Genomic DNA, 6,000 nt, shown 5'->3' with positions numbered 1-6,000 from the left:
ACACTTGTACTACATCGGTCGTGGTTTATTAGTCCCCCATTGAATTTGACTGAAGATTTAACTGACAAAATGTTAGTGCATGTCAACAAAAATTATATCGTTGGATTCATATTTGAACATAGTTTTGAATGATATAATTTTAGGTGACATGCATCAGTATTTATCGTACTATATATAATGTTAGTTCAATTTTTGGTCATACTAATCTATAGTAGTAAGGTGCCCGTGCATTGCACCGAAGAGTGAAATGCATTAATCGGGGAGTTGTTTAATTTGACAAAGGGTGTGGGGGTCATCTCATGTGTAACGGGTATCGATAGGTTTCTTTGGATATTATCTCATCTCTAGAGCTCACAAACATCCGGGTGAAATAGATAAAAAGGTATCTTTTGCAAACAAAAGCGTTCAACTGTTCAACATGCATCCAAAACTTGTGAAGAAATAACACTTATTGTGCTTTGCAAGAAATGATCTTTAAGAATTAGTTTTTGAGTATCGATTTTTATACATGTTGGCTACAGATGACATGGCACTTTCTTATAGTCAACAGTTGGCTATACTATTAAGTAATATTAACCATGCCCTTATACACCTAGACGGAGGGATTAAATCAGGATGACTTGCAAGGGGGCAGAGGAGATGTAAGAAATGGTTCATCGTAAGTCTTTCACCAGTACTGTAGTAAAAATTCATACATGGAAGATTCTAGACTAAACCATAAACGAATACACTTTTATTCATGCGCGATACTCCAATAGAGCAAGATCATGCATGGAAGTCTCCACATGCTTAGACATCGGATTACATTGAGCAAAGACTAATGATCAACATTTAACTTGATAATGCATATTTTTTTAGAAGAATAGGGTGGCTCCTCCCCGGTTCCATTATCACATTAAACCCAAAGTGTCTTACATCAGCTCACTGAGAGGAGCAGTTCAAAGGAAGGACTGTGGCGAAAGCCACTCAAGTTTAACGACAAGCTTACAGAATCAAAAGCGGCAAAGACACGGGCCATAAGCGCCCACACACACACACTACATGTTTTCTTAGTGCACTTGATAATGCATATGTCCAGGTGAACCTCCTTGGAGTCCCCGTGCACCGAGTCGGCAGGTAAAGGATGGAACGGATGCCATGGGTTTTCCATGTCCACATTGGCGGGACAGTCCCAGCTCCCTAGAGTCCAAGTCTGTACAATGAGGCCGGTGTCACCGCCCACGCGACGCGGAGGGGTAGTAACATTTACCACGCACCCGTACATCTGCCTCATGTCAGTGTAAGCGTCAGCGGCGACACCCCTGACGCACATTACAGAGACGGGGCGGCGGCCTGCGCAGGCCTCGCCGGTGCCCACGATCAAGAGGAAGACGCTACCGTCCTCCTCCGAGACTAGCAGGCGGTGGTGATCCTCCAGCGACTCAGGCATGGTGAACCGGTAGCACGTGTCGTACTTGATGTTCTCCGCCAAGGGCCAGCAGTGACCGCTGCACGCATCCGTGAGGTGATGCACCATGTCCGCCGGCGAGCCACAAAACGGCATCGGGCACTCATAGCAGTGGACGAAGGGCTCCTTGGAGGCATCGACCAGGCCGTCCATGAAACGGGAGTGGCTGTAGGGGACATTGCGCCAGTTGAATATATGAGCAAGTTACTACAAGATTTAATCCGAATAAGCACAAAATAAATCATGACGGCTATAACAGAGATGAAACTAATCATGTGGACTAGCATAGTAGTAGGATACAGAGTAGAAACATGAATTCTACCACGATTTTGAACAGGAAGGACAGAGACACATACGGTGCAATGGGAGCAGCACCGTTGGCATTGAGGTTGTCGCCCATGTCGTTGAGGAAGAGGTTGCCGAGGTTGGGGAAGAAGTCATCGTCGGTGAAGTCGTGGCTGCCAGTAGTCGCGAGAGTGTGCTCCCCAGATTTAAACAGCACCCGCCGAATGGAGCGCAGGAGGGAGTGGCTGTAGGGGACGTTGCGGCCGCCGAATGGAGCGCATGAGTAGCACACGAAGCAGTAGATGGTGTCCTTACTAGTACTCCCTAGTCTCTATCTATCTATATCTATATATATCTATACTCTTATAGAAAACCGAGTTGGTGATGATGGTATGCCTGCCATCTTGTAATATAGACCATCCGATCTATATCTGACGGATAGAAAGCCAACTATGACAATTTTACAAAAGATACCCGCACCTCTCTCCACATTTACAGATAAGGCCTTACCTCGTGCTCCTTCCTATGTCTCTATCTCTACTACTTTTTTATAACAAATCGAATAGTGTTGCGCCGTCCGCTGCACACCCGGTTGAACACGCCTCCTAGCCTCCATCATCACCAGCTGAGTCTTTTATAGGAGTAGGAGTCAAGAAAAAACAGAGTTGGTGATGATGGTGTGCCGTGCAATGCACGGGCATCTTGCTATTTTTTTGCATATAAGTCCAAACACCACGTAGACACGGTCTTTGAGCACGGTTCGTAGTCGTTCCATGATCGGGCATCGAAGTTTGTAACTATGCTAGATTAGAATATAATACTCCTCCGGTGCTAGTAGTAGAGTAGAGTCCTACTCTACTACTCGACTCTAGCAAGCTAGGGCATAGTACTGTAGTAGGTACTGTAGGGAGTACCAGTACTGTGATCACTCAAGCAAGTTGTCTGGCATTGATATGACCCTACGCTGCTGGTATGTGTCTCGTAAGTCAAGCGGTGTGCTGTAGTCATCATCACCAGTCCACTTCCCGCAGCATATATTCGCTTCTCCATCTTTGTCTGCACATAATCTCGTCCAAGCTTCCATCCCCGCTAAGGCGCCTCCCCCCCCCTCGTCCGAAACCCAAGCACTAACAATGGCATAACCGAGCAGCGTCCGCCGAAAGAGTGGCTGGAATTCGCTCCCCACAGAGGTAATCAAGCTCATTGTTTCGTGTGTGGACAATCTCAGTACCATGCTGCTCGCCGCGTGCTCGTCGGGGCTGTACCGTTTACTCAAAGTCGTCAGGCCGGAGCTTTTTAAGCTAGCTCCTTGCTTGATGATGCCGCCTGATCTTCAGAAACGGTGTGTCACGCAGCATAATGATCATAGGGTGGCGAAGATCAACCCCCTTCACTGCGATCCGATCCCCGTCAGCCTCGGCTACATTAACGGTATGTACTGGGTCGGCATGAACACGTCTTGGATGGTGCTCGTCGACGGTCGCGGTAGCTGGATGCTCGTGGAGGTCTACACCCGGCAATTGATCCCCCTTCCTTCGATTAACACTGCACTGCTTTGGCACCGCAGCCCAGAATACTCGGAATCTTACAGTAGGCAACATGATACCAAGTTTGATTTGCTCAAGGTTGTAATCTGCCAAGTGCCCACAAGATATGGGAATTATAAAGATTTCAGGCTAATTGCGTTCTTCAACCACGGTCTCGCCTATCTGACAGGTCACTGCGGTAAGTGGATAAATATGCACGTCCATCGTAGGATCATACATCCTCCATGGTTCTATGATGCCATTGAACACAAGGGCTTCATTTACGCTGTCGACTCCTTCTATGGCTGGACGTATTGCTGGCCTACTCCAGTCATCGCTACAAACGGCTGTTACAACAGTATGTTACTTTCCTATGATATCATGATGGCTTGCTTATATTACTGTCAACATTTACTGAAAAAATATTCAGGCTCATAACATGCTGTTCTTAAGATTGACTAAATCAAGAGCCCTTTTTTATTTGACTCCAACTTGATATGATGTTGTAGGCCGCCTGGTGTCCCTACCCTTCCTAATCCCAGAACCTTTCAAAGAAAAGCGGCATGGCTGTTGCAGGTGGTTCCTGGCTCGATCAGACGACGGCGAAATATTGATGATCGTTCGCACGTACCGGACGTGTTGTTTCATGGAATACAATCACAGTCACTACAAGGTCTTTGAGTAGGATCCCAGCTTCTCTGGGCCTTCAGGAACTTTTGACTGGAGGCTCTATTTGTCGGACTGAATTATCCGATTAACCAGGAGATAACTGACGGCAAGGATCATGATGGCAGCGCGGTTTCGTTCTTCAGGCAAAACTATGTGTACACAGCATACCATGCGTCTCTGCATGCACCATACCCTGATATGTGCCGCCATGCTCTGCAGTCCAAAGTAGGAGAGAGGGTCGCAAGTATCAGACTTCGACCTGTTGGCTGGAGTTTCCCCCATCAGGCACCCATCTGGTTCAAGCCGTTAGCCAATCTCCATAGCTTAATAAATAGTAACATCTAATTGAGCCAGTTAGTTAGATGCGTAAACTTGGTGTAGTAGGATCTTTATTTAGTTTGATGCATACACTCGTTCTTTTTGGTAGCCCTTTTGTAATGATGGCTGATGTTTGGTTTGGAAGAGAGAGCTGCGTCTTCACTCTTCTGGCCTACTTACTGCTTCTGTTGCACCCCCAGCCCTAGTTGTTGCTCCTGCTGTTTTCGATGTACAATCAGTAGTATATTTTGTCTGTTGGTTGAATATAAATGTGTTGTTAGAACGACAAACACAATGTTTTAGAAGTCATTGCACGGTTCGATCCTTTAGTGCCCCGTATCGTAAGTAGCTCATACTATTTTTCATACGGAACACATTTTCCACTTGTTGATAACATGCAGCCCACTGATGAAGGCCGAATAGAGAAGCCCATAATTAACTGGAAGGGACACTCTCACATGAATCCGGCCCAGGTACATGCTCATGGTCCCCTAAACATAAATAAGTAAATAATTAAATAAAGCTAAATGCTCATGCACCAGTTCTTTGGGAAAATAGGTAGCCCAGTATTTATTTTTGAAGAATACCCAAGCTAGGCCTATTTGTTTTCTCCGAATTATTCGGCTACAAATCTTTCAAGACGAGCAAATGGGATATTAGTTTTTTTTGAATTTTTTTCTTCACTGATATCTTATACGTATTTCATTGGACTTAACATGACATAGTACTAACTTATTTTTAAATTTGTTTTAGTATGGCTATTAATTTTTGGATTAAGAATATTTTGTTCCCCAGCAAAAATTTCCCACATATTTAGTTAAGTTTTTGACCCTAGTACTGACCAGAAAATGGCCGGCAATTCTAAAAATGGAAAACGGGCTGCAATAAATTCCATATGAATTAGAAAATGAGTAAAAATTATAAAAATAATAGCAAATGGGCTGTACACGCCACAGATTTCGAGGCTGACTTGTTTACGCAAGGCTTTGTCAGTGAACACACGATTCTAGCCGCCATGCTTCTTCAATCTCTGATCTTCCTGCTCCAGCCGCCTAAACTAGCGCCGGCGGGACTGTCTGCTCCCTCCTCTTGTGGCCCGCTGTGATGTCGCGCAGGCTTCCCCGGCCCACCCTACTCCCTCCGCTGGCCTGGCCGCACGCAATCAACTGCCTCCTTATTACGCGAAAAAAAAAGATTCCTCCCACTGACATCTGGGGCGCACCGGTTGGGAGGATGACCTGTGGGCCTACTACGTTGACGCATACGCAGGGCTTGTCAACTTAGTCAACAAACGATTCTAGCAGCAGTAACCATTGGATTTGAATCGAATGGTCCTGCTGCTTCTTCAATCGCTGCTCTTCTTGCACCAGCAGCCCAAACCAGCGTCGGGGAGACCGCCTGCTCCTGCCTCCAGTGGTCGGCTGTGCTGCTGTTGAGGCCTCATCGCCCCCTACTACTCCCACCGCTAGCCAGGCCATGCGGCGACAGTAGCCTCACACCGCAGCCGAACCAGTGAACCCTGGTACTCCTCTCCGCATGGGCATCCACTGCCGCGTCTTCCCCGGCTCCGTGTCCTCCCCTTCCTAGGCCTCGCTGTCGTCCACCGCCTTGGTGCTCTTGGCGCGGCATGGTCAATGTGGTCAACGACATTCCATCGGGAGAGTACTGTATGTGTAGAGGCTGACAGCTGGGTCCACGGCCACAACCCAGTTTTTTGTGATTTGCCAAGTAAGTCGCTTTGTCAGGCCTGTTGGG

The sequence above is a fragment of the Triticum aestivum genome, chromosome 7B (assembly GCF_018294505.1).
Source record: "Triticum aestivum cultivar Chinese Spring chromosome 7B, IWGSC CS RefSeq v2.1, whole genome shotgun sequence".
NCBI classification, from domain to species: domain Eukaryota; kingdom Viridiplantae; phylum Streptophyta; class Magnoliopsida; order Poales; family Poaceae; genus Triticum; species Triticum aestivum.
This window is presented reverse-complemented; position numbering follows the sequence as displayed.